The sequence below is a fragment of the Macrobrachium rosenbergii genome, chromosome 2, assembly GCF_040412425.1.
Source record: "Macrobrachium rosenbergii isolate ZJJX-2024 chromosome 2, ASM4041242v1, whole genome shotgun sequence".
Lineage (NCBI taxonomy): Eukaryota > Metazoa > Arthropoda > Malacostraca > Decapoda > Palaemonidae > Macrobrachium > Macrobrachium rosenbergii.
This window is the reverse complement of record NC_089742.1, coordinates 27670315-27688347: the sequence shown is the minus strand read 5'-3', so window position 1 is coordinate 27688347 and position 18033 is coordinate 27670315.

Genomic DNA, 18033 nt, shown 5'->3' with positions numbered 1-18033 from the left:
CTGTTACTGGAGTTTCCTATCTTGAATACCTGGTTTATCTTCATTTACTTAAGTTTTTTCTGTTTATTTATTAATTTGTTCACTTACTTTATCTTTAATAACTGATTTCTTATTTTTGTATTTCCTGCTACCTTCTTTTAGTCCTTTCTAATGAACGCTGTAATATTCTTTGGAAGCTTGAGTTTCAAGTCGATGGCCCCTGTGATGGGCATATGAATAGGGCTCATCTTCTGAATATAATAATAATAATAATAATAATACATACACAATAGTAACAATATTAATACAATAATAATAGTAGTAATAATAATAATAATAATAATAATACATACACACACAATAAGCTTGAACTTCAAAGCAGTGGTCCCTCTCAGTGGGCTCTTCCATATGAATAGGATTCATCTTCTGAATAATAATAATAATAATAATAATAATAATAATAATAATAATAATAAGCTTGAATCTCAAAGCAGTGGTCCCTCTGGTGGGCCTCTTCCATATGAATAGGATTCATCTTCTGAATAATAATAATAATAATAATAATAATAATAAACAGCGTATTTCAAGCAAATTGTTTTAGAGGAGGTGGCCGCCTCTTTTTTGGATGTTTTCCCTATTCGTAGAGAGAGAGAGAGAGAGAGAGAGAGAGAGAGAGAGAGAGAGAGAGAGAGAGAGAGAGAGAGAGAGAATATAGCTACTCCTCAAGCCCCGAATGCAGGAGCCCAGTTTTGTCATCAAGCCTATTTTGACTCGTAAAAAGTTACGAGAGTCAATTGATTGATTTATTGCTGTGCCCACCTGGCGTTGCAGTAACAGTAAATAACCACAGGACTCACAGAGAGTTTTTTGGGTTTTTCTAAGGAGCGTATATATAAAAATAAAGCAAGGAATGCAGATAATAGACGATAATAATAAGAAGAAAGGTGACCAAACCACATCGTAATAGTCTCGGGTTTCCAACGGGTTTCTTAAGACGCTTCGGACCGTAATCAGTCCAAATAATTGTACACGTGGACCACCTCCACCCCTTCCTCTCCCCTTCCCTTCCTTCCTCCCCTCCCTCCTCCCCTCCCCCTCCCCTTCCCCTCCCCTTCGCTTCCCCTTCCTCCCTCTCCTACAGGAGTTTACATCTCGAGTTGCAGTTTTATTGAGGCGATGTCCCGAAATTGCAATGAAATTGCCCAAAAGTGCTCGGCGTTGCTTCTCTGCTTGGTAATTATCTAATCTTGGAGGAATTTGAATATTTTCCCCCGTGTTGTTTTTGAGGGTCTCTCTCTCTCTCTCTCTCTCTCTCTCTCTCTCTCGTTTCAAATTACCTTTAACAGTGATAACGCAATTTCCTCCTGCCAATTTAGGGAGAGCGTGTTGTGACCCCCCTTCTTAGCAGCAATTAGGCGGTGGGCCTCCATTAGGGGATGTCTTCATAACTAGACCTTCTTCCCTCCCTACCCCCTCCTCCTCCACCTCTACCCCTCCCACCTAGTTACTGCCTGCAAGGTGTTAGTCTAGTTAGTGAGCGCCTCTGTCTTATAATGGCCTGTGTGGTTCGCACTGATTACAAGATTTGCCTTTCGAAATTTCACCCCTTGGCATTCCTGTGTGGTTTCCATGACATGCCTCTCTCTTGTCATGGGATATGCTCTTCCAGTCTTCCAGTTTTTCAGTCTTGAAGTCTTCCAGTTTTCCAGTCTTGAAGTCTTCCAGTTTTCCAGTCTTGAAGTCCTCCAGTTTTCCAGTCTTGAAGTCCTCCAGTTTTCCAGTCTTGAAGCCTTCCAGTTTTCCAGTCTTTGAAGTCCTCCAGTTTTCCAGTCTTGAAGTCCTCCAGTTTTCAAGCCTTGAAGTCTTCCAGTTTTCAGTTCCAGTTTTCCAGTCTTTCAGACCCAGTTTTCCAGTCTTTTAGCTTTCCAGTCACGCTTTTCCAATCTTGAATTGTTCTAGTTTTCAAGTCTTCAAGTCTTCCAATTTTCCAGTTTTCCAGTCCCAGTTTTCCATTCTTCATGCCTTCCAGTCTTCCAATTTCAGTTTTCAAGTTTTCCAGTCTTGAAGTCTTCCAGTTTTCAGTTCCAGTTTTCCAGTCTTCCAGTTTTCAATCCCAGTTTACCGATTTTCCACTCTTCTAGTTTTCCAGTCTTGAAGTGCCCTAGTTTTCCAGTCTTCAAGTCTTCCAATTTTCCAGTTTTCCCGTTTTCCAGTCTCATTTTTCCAAGCTTCAAGCCTTCCAGTCTTTCAGTTTTCCAGTCTTCCAGTCTCAGTTTTCCAGTTTCCTAGTCCTGAAGTCTTCCAGTTTACCAGTCTTGAAGTCTTCCAGTTTTCCAGTCTTCCAGTTTTCAGTCCCAGTTTTGCTATCTTCCAGTGTTCAATCCCAGTTTTCCTATCTTCCAGTGTTCAACCCCAGTTTTCCAATCTTCCAGTTTACCAGTTTTCCAGTTCTCCAGTCTTCTAGTTTTCCAGTCTTGAAGTGTTCCAGTTTTCCAGTCCCACTATTATAGTCTTGAAGTGTTCCAGTTTTCCAGTCCCAGTTTTCCTATCTTCCAGTGTTCAATCCCAGTTTTCCTGTCTTCCAATTTTCCAGTCTTCTAGTTTTCCAGTCTTGAAGTGTTCCAGTTTTCCAGTCCCAGTTTTCCAGTCTTCAAGCCTTCCAGATTTCCAGTCTTTCAGCTTTCCTCCTGGTTTTGGGCCTTTGTTTTAACGGTATCTTTCATACCCATCAGCCTGGGATTTTGCTGGTAGGGCTTTTGCCTCGTCCTTCTTCCCCCCTTCCCCTCCCCTCCCCTCCCCTCCCCAACTCTTCCTTCTTGCTTTGCTCTGCCCTGCTCTGCTTGCTTGCTTGCTTTTCATCCCCCTTTTGACTTTGCCCTTGATATTGGTAGGACTTGTTTTCCAGACACCTTTTCATGTTGGGGTTGAGGAGGAGGGAAGGTGGGGGGGACGTCAGTAAGAATGGGATTTGGGTGGGGTTTGGGTGGTGGATGAAGCAGGGGGTGAGCTAGGGAGAGGGGAGATCAAATGTACAATATAGTACTGAATAATTACGAGTATATAATATAATATAATTAGAGTATAGTATAACGATGAAGAATAAATACAAATAATATCGCCGCCTCCGACCGCATCAACGCGCGCGTCACAACCGCCAGTTCCCGCGACGCGTTGGACGATCCTCAATTTTTACCTTTTAACATTTTTTCGAAGAGCTCATTCCTTCCCTTTCCCCCCCTCTTCTCGTAATTCGAGACCGTTCTTGTCTCCTCCTCCTCCTCCTCCTCCTCCTCCTCCTCCTCCCCGTTATAAGTCTCCGCGTAATGCCGGGCTGGGATGCCGTAACGCGCGTTATAACGCGCGTCGAGTGCCACCATTAGACGCGCAAAAACGCCCGCTTAATAAGAAGATTACGGGTTGCGTTCACGCGATGATTTACGCTCGCGCTTTACCGCCGTCGCTCGTTCTTTCTCTCTTACCTGAAAGAAACGGAAGAACGGGGTCGACCATGGTCTTGATTGAATACTCGTGGTGATTTTGGGTTACGGGGTGGGCCAGCTGGGAGTTTGGGTGGGGAGGTAATGAGGAGGGGGGTAAGGGAAGGGGAGGGATTGGAGGAAGGGGTATTGAATATTCGGATATAAACGGGAAGGTGAAAACATTATTTTGAATATCACATAACAAAAGATTTGAAAATTATAAATAAAAATAAATTGAGTATTCGGATAAAAACGGGAAGCATAACTATAAAACACAATTCCCTAGTAAAAAATAACATAAATTTTTGGATGTTGCGTAACAAAAATTAAAAAAATATTAACAAAAATAAATTACCTGATTGCATGACAAACTCATCATATCAGAATCGCCATCGCTTTGACCAACAGAACTGATATCATTTTTCCTTCGCTTTTTCTTCTATTTCTCCTTCTCTTCCTCCTCCTCCTTCTGCTCTTCTCTCTCTCGTTATTAAAAAGCCCGATCGTCCCTCTTTTTCTACGTATGACCTTTCGAGTAATCAATACGAAAAAAGCCAAAAAAAAAAGGAATATATAAAAAAGTGGAAATGAGTAAGACCCAGGTAGGTGACACAGAGTGGCATTTTCCTTTATCTATTATTCAAGGCGAGTTCTGCTGATTGAGTCCAGCTGATGTGAAATGAAAAAGCCCTGATCATTGGCCACCGTTTATCACCAGGAGAGAGAGAGAGAGAGAGAGAGGGAGAATGCTCTCCAGGTCTTTCAGATTGCTTATAGCACTTGCTGTGATTACCTCCAGAGTACTGAATTACACGAGAGAGAGAGAGAGAGAGAGAGAGAGAGAGAGAGAGAGAGAGAGAGAGAGAGAGAGAGAGAGAGAGAGAGAGAGAGAGAGAGACAGAGAGAGAGTGGGTTATCAAGCACTAATTACACAGAGAGAGAGAGAGAGAGAGAGAGAGAGAGAGAGAGAGTGAGTGAATCAAGCACAGGACTACTACGAGAGAGAGAGAATCACAGTACACAACTACACAAGAGAGAGAGAGAGAGAGAGAGAGAGAGAGAGAGAGAGAGAGAGAGAATCAAAGCACAGAACTACACGAGAGAGAGAGAGAGATCACCATTCTTTTCGATCGAGAGGAGAGAGAGAGAGAGAGAGAGAGAGAGAGAGAGAGAGAGAGAGAGAGAGAGAGAGAGAATCACCATTCTTTCGATCAATTCGTCTTAACCACATTCCGTAAGATTTATACCAAATTAGCATAAATAACATATATCAGAAAAATAACATAAATAGCATTGGAGATGTTAATTATTTTAACCAAACCACCAGGTAAAAATAATTATGTATATTAGTAAAAAGGGAAAGTTGGATTTTACTTATGAAAAATATTTTTAATTCAACTTCACTTGATACGAAAGCTTTCTAAATCTGCTGTGATTTGTGACTTAATTTCAGTAATGAATATATATATATATATATATATATATATATATATATATATATATATATATATATATATATATATATATATACTGTATATATATATTATATATATGTATGTATATGTATATATATGTATATATATGTATATACAGTATATAAGGTGTGTATATGTGTATATATACTGTATACACATACATATATATGTATATGTATATATATATATATATATATATATATATATATATATATAATGATGTGTGTGTGTGTGTGTGTGTGCATATATATACTCACAAATCTTAACATCAATTTGAATTAAGTATAATTGGAACTCTCTCTCTCTCTCTCTCTCTCTCTCTCTCTCTCTCTTTCTTCTAATATCTTGCGCAGAAGCGTACACTCGAAAGGTCAAGAATACTGCGCGCTCGATAGCCGGTACTTTTTGTAAATAATCCATTGCTTTGAAAGTCAAATTTTATCGTTCCTTCATTGCTCTCAAAAGATCTCTGGGGAATATGCGCGAAGGTTTCTTCAGCGCAGTCGAGTTTTCTGTACAGCGTATAATAATCAAGGCCACCGAAAATAGATCTGTCTTTCGGTGGTCTAGGTATAATGCTGTGTGAGCCGTGGCGCAAGAAACTTGAACCACGGGCCGGTGGTGGCCTGGCCTGCGTACATGGTTGCCAGAAGCACGATTAAGGCTAACTTTAACCCTAAATAAAATAAAAACTACTAAGGCTAGAGGGCTGCAATTTGGTACGTTTGATGATTGGAAGGTGGATGATCAGCATTCCAATTTGCAGCCCTCTAGCCTTAGAAGGTTTTAAGATCTGAGGGCGGACAGAAAAAAGTGCGGACGGACAGACGAAGCCGGCACAATAGTTTTCTAGTTATAACCGAGAAACTTGTTGATTGCTTGTGCTTAGGACTTGTAAACATTAACAAACAGGGTTTATAAACCATACTCTCTCTCTCTCTCTCTCTCTCTCTCTCTCTCTCTCTCTCTCTCTCTTTGGAGATACGATGCTACATAAGCCTAGTTTTGACATAGACAATGGTTGATTGCACGTTATTTGGACTAATAAACCTAAATAAACAGCATATGAAAACCATAAAATTAATAAAACCAATCAAACTGATAAAACTGTTTTATGCTTTGTCCTTGTGCAATGCGTACGTTTGTCATTTTCTTAAATATCTCGCGCTCTTGCGCATTCTTTGAGTGCAAATCTTCCTCCTCAGAGTTTGAGACTAAGTGATTTCACGGCGTCAGGTGATCAGACAACCGTTGAAGCCTCCCTCCTCCTCCTCCTCTCCTCCCCTCCTCCTCCTCCTCCTCCTCCTCCTCCTCCTCCTCCTCCTCCTCCTCCTCCTCCTCTTCTTCTTCTTCTTCTTCTTCTTCTTCTTCTTCTTCTTTTGGCGGAACCGATCCGCCAAAGAAGCATAAAAAATGGTCTAAGATGTGATGATAATGTTTTTTTTTTTCTTCGTTATGCTGGTGTTTTTTTCAATAGATCCTCTCTCTCTCTCTCTCTCTCTCTCTCAGTCTAAGTATACCTGTCCAGCACAGCTGACGTCATTTCAGTAACTGAATATTAAGATAATAGCTTATCTCTCTCTCTCTCTCTCTCTCTCTCTCTCTCTCTCTCTCAATTTAAGTATACCTGTCCAGAACAGCTGACGTCAATTCAGTAACTGAATATTAAGATAATACCTTATCTCTCTCTCTCTCTCTCTCTCTCTCTCTCTCTCTCTCTCTCTCTCTCCCTCTCTCATGACAGGTATCATATCAATTAACAAAATAGTTCATGAGACCTCCACATATATTTGTTTTAATTCAACAAAATTAAAATTCTCTCTCTCTCTCTCTCTCTCTCTCTCTCTCTCTCTCTCTCTCCTTTAGAAAAACACCAAGAAATACATGTTACCCAGAAACCGGAAGTAAGCTGTCGCGCTGTGCAAAGTAGCCAGGGAGAGAGAGAGAGAGAGAGAGAGAGAGAGAGAGAGAGAGAGAGAGAGAGAGAGAGAGGAGAGAGAGAGAGAGAGAGGGATACTCTTGCGGGTTCCGGTCCAGCGGTGCAGGATTCTCATCCTGGGAATTGCCGAAGGAGGAGAGAACTTCGTCTTATCCTTCAGGGAAGGAAGATTCGAATCGCGGAATATTTACTTTTATTAATGTCTGCGTTTATTTCCATTTCCGGTTCTTGTTTATTTTCGTTGCTTCGTTTAAAGGGTTTTGCTTTGCTTTGCTGTTTCTTTTATCCCCGTGTTTTCATGCCTGTTCCTGTCTTTTATTGTTGATATTTGCTCTTTTTTGTTTTCGTTAGTTGATTTTAAATATTGCTTTTATTTGGATCTTGTATTTAAACTGACGCTTTTGTTTCTGTATTTGCGGTAAATTGCTTTTGTTGTCGCATATTGATAGGGTTCATTTTCCTTTATCTAGTAGGAAAGAGGCCTCGAAAAGAAACTTTCAGCTATTAGGGAGCATTCATTAAAATATAGAACTTTTTAGGTATTAGAGAACATCCCTTAAAAACAAGCATTTTCCAGATATTAGGAAGCATCCGTTATAAGAAAACATTTTCTGAATATTAGGAAACATCCATTAAAATAAACATTTTCTAGCTATTAGGAAACATCCCCTAAAAGTAAACATTTTATAGCTATTAGAAAACATCCCTTAAAATTAAACATTTTATAGCTATTAGAAAACATCCCTTAGAATTAAACATTTTCTAGCTATTAGGAAACATCCCTTAAGAGTAAACATTTTCTAGTTCTTAGGAAGCATCCCTTAAGAGTAAACATTTTATAGCTCTTAGCAAACATCCCTTAAAAGTAAACATTTTCTAGATATTAGGAAACATCCCTTAAAAGTAAACATTTTCTAGCTATTAGGAAACATCCCTTAAAAGCAAACATTTTTTAGCTATTAGGAAACATCCCATAAAAGTAAACACTTTCTAGCTATTAGGAAACATCCCTTAAAAGCAAACATTTTCTAGCTTTTAAGAAACATCCCTTAATAGTAAAAATTTTCTGGCTATTAGGAAACATCCCTTAAAAGTACATTTTTCTAGCTATTAGGAAACATCCCTTCAAAGTAAATGTTTTCTAGCTAATAGGAAACGTCCCGTAAATTGAAACATTCTCTTGTTATTAGGAAACATCCCCTACAATAAAACATTCTTTGGCTAATAGGAATCATCCCATAAAAGGAAACATCATCCAGATATTAAGAAACATCCCACATAAGGAAACATTCTCTAGCTATTAGGAAACATCCCTTAAACGAAGAAGACTGTTTTTCCTTAGGTACCAGGAAACATGTTCTGGCTATTAAGAATCATCCCTGATAAATAAAACACATTTTTTTGATATTAGGAAACATTCCTTGAAGTAAAACATTTACTAGCTATTAGGAAAATCCCTTAAAATAAAACATTTTTCTTAACTAACAGGAACTAAAGTCTCTCTATAGAGTAAACATCTCTTTTAGAGGAAACATCTTTCTTTAAAGCTTGTCAGAAAACATCGCTTTAAGGTAGACATCATTCTCTCAATCATTTTAGGAGATTGCCTTCCTCCTATAGAGGAAAACACCATCTAGAAAAACCTCTCTCTCTCTCTCTCTCTCTCTCTCTCTCTCTCTCTCTCTCTCTCTCTCTCTCTCTAAAATGACGTCTTAATGACGTCATACTCCAGAGGACACGTGACTGACATTTTATTCTTCGTTTCACGAGATAATTGAAAAACGCATGGCGAAGGAATTTCCCTTATAATATATATATATATATATATATATATATATATATATATATATATATATATATATATATATATATATATGCAATTATATATATATAAATTTTTTATGATAGGATGTAATAACTTTCCAATATAACACCAAGATCACACAGTATCGTGAGAATCCCCAAAATTGTAAACATAAAACCACACTGCAAAATATTTACTTACAAAAGTTTCCACTGAAACTTGAGAACAAAAGCTAAACAGGTTACTTAGCATATTTTGATTTGATTTTCTTAAAGAAAAGACCTTTAGCTAGTGGCTAAACCGTTTGAAATCATTCTCTATATCTGATTTTATAACATTTTATTATATCAGTTCACATAAGTTGTCTTCGGACGCCTGAGGACAGTTCAGAAATCTGAACCATTGCTATGAGTAATTGTTCTGTATTTCTTTGATTTCATAAGATTTCATTATATTTCCAGTTATTCTGTTTCTTTGGTTTTGTAAGATTTCATTATATTTCCAGTTATTCTCTTTCTTTGATTGTATAATATTTTATTATATTTCCCATTATTATGTATTTCTTTGATGATATATTTTATTATTTCCAATGATTCTATATTTCTCTGATTTTGTAACATTTCATTATATTTCCAATTATTCTATTTCTTTGATTATATATGTTATTATTTCCAATGATTCTGTATTTCTTTGATTTTATAACATTTTATCATATTTCCAATGACTCTCTATTTCTTTGACTTCATGAGATTTTTTTGTATTTCCAATTCACAAAAGTTCTACCCTGATACCTGAGGCCAATTTAGAAATCTGAGCCACTGCTACTGAGTAGAGCAGTGATTCTCAAACAGGGTGCCGTGGCACCCTGGGATGCCACAGACAGTGCCTAGGGGTGCCGCAAGATTGTCATGAAGTTTGTTTGACTAGATCATCTCAATGAACATTTGTAAGAAAAAAAGAAAGTCTGCAGAAGTCTCATATAATTATTACCAGCGTGTTTACTCCAATTATGTTTATCTAATCCTTCTGATATGCTCTTTGTTTGTACAGTATATTTCTGCATGTACGGTGTTCCGATTTTGGTTTGAGTATGGATAATAATTTTATTCATTAAATAAGAAGTTAATTCACGCGATATGGTGGGATGGTGAAGAAGGGGTGCCACGGTAATGCTTACATTAGTTGGGGTGCCATCACTAAAAAAAAAGATTGAGAACCACTGGAGTAGAGTGTAGTGAGCGAGCCAGGTGTATTCATTCCAGGTGTTGATTAGGACCTTACCTGGTGTGGTAGCAGCCTCTGGAATTCCATTGGTCTTGTAGACCAAGACCAACACCAAGACCACTCCAGCAGGCGTATCTAATAGCCACGATAACTGTCACATTCAGTATGAGAATTAATGGGACAGTCGTGGCAATTGCTGGGGGTGAGAGGGGAAGGAAGGGGCGTTGATGCCTTGTAATTCTCTGGGATTTAATGAAGGGTCGGATTACCTAGCACGCTCTGCCTTCCCGGCTTTTTAACATTTGGGAGTAGAATTGAGCTTTTTCAGGGCGAGTGAGGCCTGGTCAGTCTCATCTTTCAGGAGGGCGCTTGCACATGGACATATGGATTTTGTGCTGAGATTTCTGTCTCCAGGTGTCAGTTGTGTGGTGTGAGTGTGGTGGGGTGTACACCTCTCTCTCTCTCTCTCTCTCTCTCTCTCTCTCTCTCTCTCTCTCATAACACAGACATATACACATCCCCAAAGGTTATGGTTGATTTATGATGATTTGTGTAAAATACTACTCTCTCTCTCTCTCTCTCTCTCTCTCTTCTTTCTTCTTTCTTTCTTCTTTTCTTTCTCTCTCTCTCTCTCCATACACACATGCATAACAAGAAATTTAGGGGATCGTGGATGAACGTGTTAAGATGTTACACAGAGAGAGAGAGAGAGAGAGAGAGAGAGAGAGAGAGAGAGTTTATCATCTTATCTTTCAAGAGATAAGGAGAAGATTTAATCTGAACCTCAAAGATAACGAAAGATCAACATACTGCAAGCATTAAAGAGATAAGGCCTTTCCCTCTTATCTTGCACGTAATAGAGAGAGAGAGAGAGAGAGAGAGAATTGTGTAAGCTATGTCATGATATTTGTATCTGTGGCTATTTCTAAAATCCTATTTCATATCTGTACCTCTTTCTAAAATCCTATTGTACATCTGTACCTCTTTCTAAAATCCTATTGTACATCTGCACCTCTTTCTAAAATCCTATTGTACATCTGTACCTCTTTCTAAAATCCTATTTTATACTTGTATCTCTTTCTAAAATCCTGTTGTATATCTGTATCTCTTTCTAAAATCCTATTGTATATCTATACCTCTTTCTAAAATCCTATTGTGTATCAGTATTTCCTTCTAAAATCCTATTTTATACTTGTTTCTCTTTCTAAAATCCTATTTTATACTTGTATCTCTTTCTAAAATCCTATTGCATATCTGTACCTCTTTCTAAAATCCTATTGTATAGCTGCACCTCTTTCTAAAATCCTAGTGTATCTTAGCCTTTCCTTCTAAAATCCTATTTATACTTGTTTCTCTTTATAAAATCACAGTGCTTAGTCAAGAAGTGATTGGCTAGTCACCAGCTAGAGACAGAATTGTTGGGTGAATAGTTTTAGAATGTCAGGGAAAACTCTGCATCCAGGCTTGTGACTGCAGCGAAATCAGCAGTGGAATACTGTCAGCAAGTGTTCAGTAACTCTGAAAGGTCTGATTTTGGTTTTCGTGGCTGTGTAAATATGGTCAGGAAAAAGCTTTGAATTGATAGAATGTTAAGACAATAACTATTTATCAGAATTATGTATTATCTCTGTGGTATAAACAGCTTTGAGAATTAGTTTTATGTGAGAATTTTCCTGAGAAAATCTTGGTTTTAGTTTTCTGTAAAAGAAAACTATTGTGCCGGCTTTGTCTGTCCGTCTGCACTTTTTTATGTCCGCACTTTTTTCTGTCCGCCCTCAGATCTTAAAATCTACGAAGACCAGAGGGCTGTAAATTTGCATGTTGATCATCCACCCTCCAGTTATCAAACATACCAAATTGCAGCCCTCTAGCCTAAGTAGTTTTTATTTTATTTAAGGTTAAAGTTAGCCATAATCGTCCGTCTGACAACGATATAGGCCAGGTCACTACCGGGCCGTGGTTAAGGTATCATGGGCAGCGACTCATACAGCATTATACCGAGACCACCGAAAGATAGATCTATTTTCGGTGGCCTTGATTATACGCTGTAGCGGTTGTACAGAAAACTTGATTGCGCCGAAGAAACTAAGGCGCATTTTTTGTTTGTTAAATGAAAATGGTAAATGCTATTATTTCATTCTTTTTGCTTTTGAGTTATCGAATGTCGTTGCTTTACAAGTCTTAGTGACTAGAGTAAACGCAAGGCGCTCTGATTGGTTGGGTTTCCACGTCCGTGAAATTGTTTGTGTGCGCGTGTATGTGTGTGTGCGCGTATGTGTATGTATGTGTATGCGTATGTGTACGGTTTCCAGATTCCAGGCTGCGTATGTGTTTGAAGTCTCAGTGTGTGCATTTATATATATAAACAGTATATACACACACACACACGCGTGTACATTTTGTAATTAAAATTACATTTACATAAGTATGTCTGTGTGTAAACTACACTTCCGTAAGCATAACATTAAAAGCACATTGCGACAAACATACTTACCTCCTGGCGTCGAGGTGTATAATCACCTAATTCCGTTTAAATAAGCCCCCCCTTCCCTTCCCCTCCCATCCCCTTCCCCCCCCCTTCCCCCATCCTCCTCATGCGCAGATCCTCTCCCCCCAACCCCACCATATCCTTGACAACATATCCTTGAAAGCTGATTTATCCTTGGGATGATGACATATCCTGAACTGCTTCGCTTCCTCTCTCCAAATCTCCTTTTGGTTCTCCCGCGATTTAAGAGGAGTATCAGATAACTCCAGATTATTAGTTTCAAGTCAGTGGTTCCCAATTTTTTGGCATCTTCCCCGGGCAGTGTTGTGATAGATCACCAGTACCCCAATAGACCCCATTCCTCTTCAGTTATGTGAAGTTCTAATGTAAAGGAAAGAAAAATATTGGAATGCTTAATTTCTAATGCATTTTCTATGGAAGATATTCATTTTACTTTTTACTCAAGTGTTAGGAAATAAAGATTTTAGATTTTAGACATTATTCCCTTGGCGACAAATTCGAACGAAAGCATTGTTCCTTTCATTACAGATTGGAATTAGAGCGTTATTTCTTTGGTAATTAATAGAAAATATTAATGGGAAACATGGTGCTTTGTCCTTTACTAAAATATTACTTTTAGAAAGTTCCTCGTCACCCCCCAGGAACGGCTTCATTACTCCCACGGGGGGGTAATTACCCCCAGTTTGAGAACCACTGATTTGACGTTTTAGTTATGCTCAATATCAGCTAAGATTAGTTGTGGGTTTTGGACCCAGGGTTGGGGAAGGGGTTTTGGGTGAGGGGAGGCGCCGGATTCGGTGATAAGATAAGACATGTCAATAGGGAGAATAATCCTAATTTGGATTTAGTTTTAACGCGAGATAATTTCTGGGTCTCGCAACATCAGCAGAAACGAGGCATAAAACTGTCCTGTTGTGTCATAAATCCTTCGGCAATTACTAAGCCTTGAAAGTTTTTCAGACACTTGTAATGGTGGTTTGTAACTGTTCTCTTTTGCAGTTTTCGGAATTATGTTTTTCTGTGATTTGCAGAACAGTTCTTAGTGTGTGTGTGTGTTTAGCAGTTTTCTCGATTTTTAATCACTGAACAGTTCTTAGTGCATGTGTGCCTTTTGAAGTTTTCGCGATTTTGTTATACTGAACGACTGTGAACTTTTCAGTTATATCTGCTATATCCATATTGGAACAGTTGAATTTGTATAATTAGAGCTTGACATTTTCTAAAAAGTTCATGTGGTTTGCAGTTTCGTAAGTTATATTTTAATGAACAGTTCGGATATGTGGAATACATCGCTACTGGGACAGTTGACTACAGGGCTTCCTGTTTTTTTTTTAGGAAACATTTCTTGGTCTAATTCTCCAGTATCTTTTTTGAACTGTTCATGGTGCATGTGTTTTGCAGTTTCATCAGTTATATTGTAATGAACAGTTCTGGTATATCTGGGATACATCTCTACTGGGACAGTTGACATTCCATACTACAGGGCTTCCTGTATTTCATTTAAGAAAGATTTCGTTATACAGTTCTCCAGTTAGGAAACATTTCTTGGTCTAGTCATACAGGATCTTTTCTGAACAGTTCATGGTGCATGTGTTTCGCAGTTTCGTCAGTGACATTTGAATGAACAGTTCTGGCATATATGGAATATATCTTTCAGTGAACAGTTCTGGCATATCTGGGATATATCTCTACTGAAACAGTTGGCTTTCTATACTACAGGGCTTCTTGTATTTCATTCAAGAAAGATTTCTTGATACAGTTACCCAGCTAAGAAGTATTTCCTGGTCCAGTTCTCCAGTATCTTGTTTACTGAGGAGTTCTCCTTGATCACAGGACAACAACAAATCGTACAAGTATTCATGTATCACAGGTGAAAGGCCATTCGACAATCATCTTGTCAAACGTCGGCCTCTTTGAAGCAGGTGACATGTATCACTTAACCTCGAACTTATCTGGAAAGTATGACTTATCTGGAACTTGCCTGGAATGTATAATACTTTGCCTGGAACTTGCCTGGATTATATAGTACTTTTCCTGGAACTTTCGTGGAGTGTATTCTTTACTTGAACTTACCTGGAATGTATAATACTTTCACTGGAACTTGCCTGGAATGTATACTACTTTACCTGGAACTTATCTGGACTGTATAACTTATCTGGAACTTGCCTGGACTATATAACTCACCTGGAACTTGCCTGGAATGTATAATGCTTTACCTGGAACTTACCTGGACTGTATAACTTATCTGGAACTTGTCTGGACTATATAACTTATCTGGAACTTACCTGGAATTTGCCTGGAATGAGTAACACTTTCCCTGGAACTTATCTGGACTGTATGACTTACCTAGAACTTGCCGGGAGTGTATTATACTTGACTTGGAACTTGTCTGGAAAGTCAAGTTTTCCAGCTGGGTGTCGTTCCTGGAAGACTGGGTAGGCAGCTGGACCTTGGAACTTCCAGGAACTGTGTTTCGCTTTCCATGGAATGCTGCTGCTGTTGTTTTTGTTGTTGTTTTAAGAGATTTGAGTGTTTTTGTTTAGGTGTATGATTCCACTGATATTATTATTATTATTATTATTATTATTATTATTATTATTATTATTATTATTATTAGCCGTTTCCTTTTGCAAAATTTTGCAACAACAAAACAAGAACTTCACTACTAGTCAACTACCAGTGTTACGCACAGAAAGAAAAAAAAAATACAAGCAAATGTCCGCACACTGTGTGAACCTTGAGGCTTCGATGCGCACGAGTATCGAACGTGTTTATTCCAGAGGTTTATTCCAAAGGTTTATTCCAAAAGTTTGCACTGAGACAGTTGCTATTTGTCGTGAAGTTTTTTTTTTTTTAATGATACGGCATCACGATGCGGTCAATGGTTTGCGTCGACGCTCTGTAGATATTGAGGTAGTTTGGCGTAAAGAGAGAGAGAGAGAGAGAGAGAAGGGGAATAAGAAAGAAAGAAAGGGAGGCGAGAGGGAGAGAGAATAAGAAAGAAAGAAGAAAGAAGGAGAGAGAGAGAGAGAGAGAGAGAGAGAGAGAGAGAGAGAGAGAGAGAGAGAGAGAGAGAGAGAGAAAGGAGGAGGAGGAGGAGGAGGAGGAGGGGAGGAGGGGAGGAGGAGGGAGGAGGAGAGAGAGAGAGAGAGAGAGAGAGAGAGAGAGAGAGAGAGAGAGAGGGAGAGAATAAAAAAAGAAAGAAAGAAGAAGGAAAGGAGGAGAGAGAGAAGAGGGAGAGAATAAGAAAAAGGAGAGAGAAGAGAAGAAAAGGAGAAGAGAGAGAGAGAAGAATCTTTTGTATAATGTCTGTGTGATGTGATACATATTAGCTCTGTTACGTTTCAGAATATTGCAATGTATTTGTAGATGTGTATATAAATTATATGTCTGCGTGCATAAGCAGTGTTGGTTTTGATCTTTGTGCAATAATTGTGGAAATTAATTTACACGAGGTGCCAGAGATAAACTGTTAGTGTAGAATATTATTGAAAAGAGATCATTTTGTTTTTAATGTACTAAAATGTATATTTTTCTAAGCATATCAATACAATGAGATAATTTCTAACAATTTATTAATATGCAAATTTCTAAGCAGAGCAAACTTTTAAAAGAGGAAAAACTGTAATGGGCATTTGTACCCAACTGGTACCCTCATTGATATGAAAAAAATAATTGAAATATCTTTTTATTAATATAGCAGAAACTGCGTTTTTTATAGATAAGATTTGATTTTATTAATGTGCAAATTTCAAAGCTCGGCAAAATTTTAAAAGTTAAAAAATATAATGGGGATTTGTGCCCAGTTGGTACCCTCATTTGGATGAAAAAGAGCGAATTATCGTTTCATTTGTACTTCAGGAACCATTTTCTTTCTGCAGATAAAACAAAGGTATTAAATCACCTTCTTCCTCGATAAGCAGCCGTGGCATTTAAAGAATCAATATGAAAATTCAAGTCTTCACTCTTATTAAAATCTCCCCCCGCCTTCCCACCCTCCCTTCCCCTGAGACGGTAGGCCCCGCTCTTCTTTTATGGTCATCCGAAAGGTTGAGGGATTCGCCCGCCTGGGTCAGGAGGTGAAATTGTCTTTGGGGGGAGAGGGGAGGGGGAGGGGGAGAGGAAGAAGTCGACTGAGTTTAACCGAGTGTTGTGACCTCTCTTTTGTGACCCCAGCCTGTCTGAGGCTTGTGGGGGCCTTCGTGCTTGTGTTGAGGGGGAGGGGGGAGGGGCAGGGAGGGGTGTGGTGTTGGGTGGGGGTTTAGGATGCTGCTTTCAGACCTCTTGCGAGTCGGGATCATCTTTTGCTTTGTTTACCTTTGCTAGGATAGAGGTTTTCTGTACAGCGAATGATGTTCTATGAAACTCTCAGCCGCAGCCCATGAAACTCTCACCCGCGGCCCATGAAACTCTAACCCGCGGCCCATGAAACTCTCACCCGCGGCCCATGAAAGTTTCAGCCACGGCCCGCTGGTGGCATGTGGTGTTGGCACCTATAGCGGTGTCAGACGCACGAGCATGGCTAACTTTAACCTTAAATAAAATAAAAGCTACGGAGGCTAGAGGGCTGCAATTTGGTATGTTTGGTGATTGGAGGGTGGATGATCAACATACCAATTTGCAGCCCTCTAGCCTCCGTAGTTTTTAAGATCTGAGGGCGGACAGAAAAAGTGCGGACGGACAGACAAAGCCCTCTCAATATTTTCTTTTACAGAAAACTAAAAATGACAGGTTGAGAGACGAAATGTCTACAGTCCTCCACGTGTTAAAATGCGAAGGCAGTATGTCAGTACCATTCAACAAATTATTGGGAATAATTACACACCCACTCCAAGATGATTGGACAGAGTTCCACTGGGTGTTTTAGGAGCAAGAGCCCGTGCTAGTTTAATGCCGGTTTTAATCCAAAATAACAAGAAGCCCTGATTATTATTATTATTATTATTATTATTATTATTATTATTATTATTATTATTAAAAGAGTATTACAAAGCTGTTTAATAAATAAATAGATTGTGAATAACTGTTTAACACAATGTACAAACTCATTCCATTTAGTTTATCTTAAAATCTTTTAATTAATTTTTTTTACTCGTTTATTTTTGTACTTTATATTTTTTGCCCGTTTCATTGAGAGAGTTTTTTTGCTGATGATTCATTTAGTGTGTCCCTCCCCCTCTCCTTTTCCCCTCCCTTCCCCATCCTTTCTCTCCTTTACCCCCCCCTCCACTTCCCTTTCCCTCCTCTTCTCCTCCTCCTCCTCCCTTCCCTTTCTCCTTTCCCTCCTTTCCCTTCAGCCCTTTCCCTTCCTCCCCTTCCCCCTTCCCCTTCCTCCCTGTACTCCCTTCCTTTCCCCTCCCCTTGCCCTTCGCCCTGCCCCCAGCCCTCCTTCCCCTTCCCCTTCCTTTCCTCCTTTCCTTTCCTTCCCCGTCCTCTCCTCTTTTCCTTTCCTTTTTCCCCACCCTCTTCCCTCCCCTCCCTCTCCCCCTTCCCTTCTCTCCATCCTTCCTTTCCCGTGCCTCGCCCTTTTCCTTTTCTTTTCCCCTCCACCCTCTCTCCTCTCCTCTCCACCTCCCCCTCCCCTTCCCACCTCCTTCCTCCTCCTCCCCTACTTCCCCTTCCTC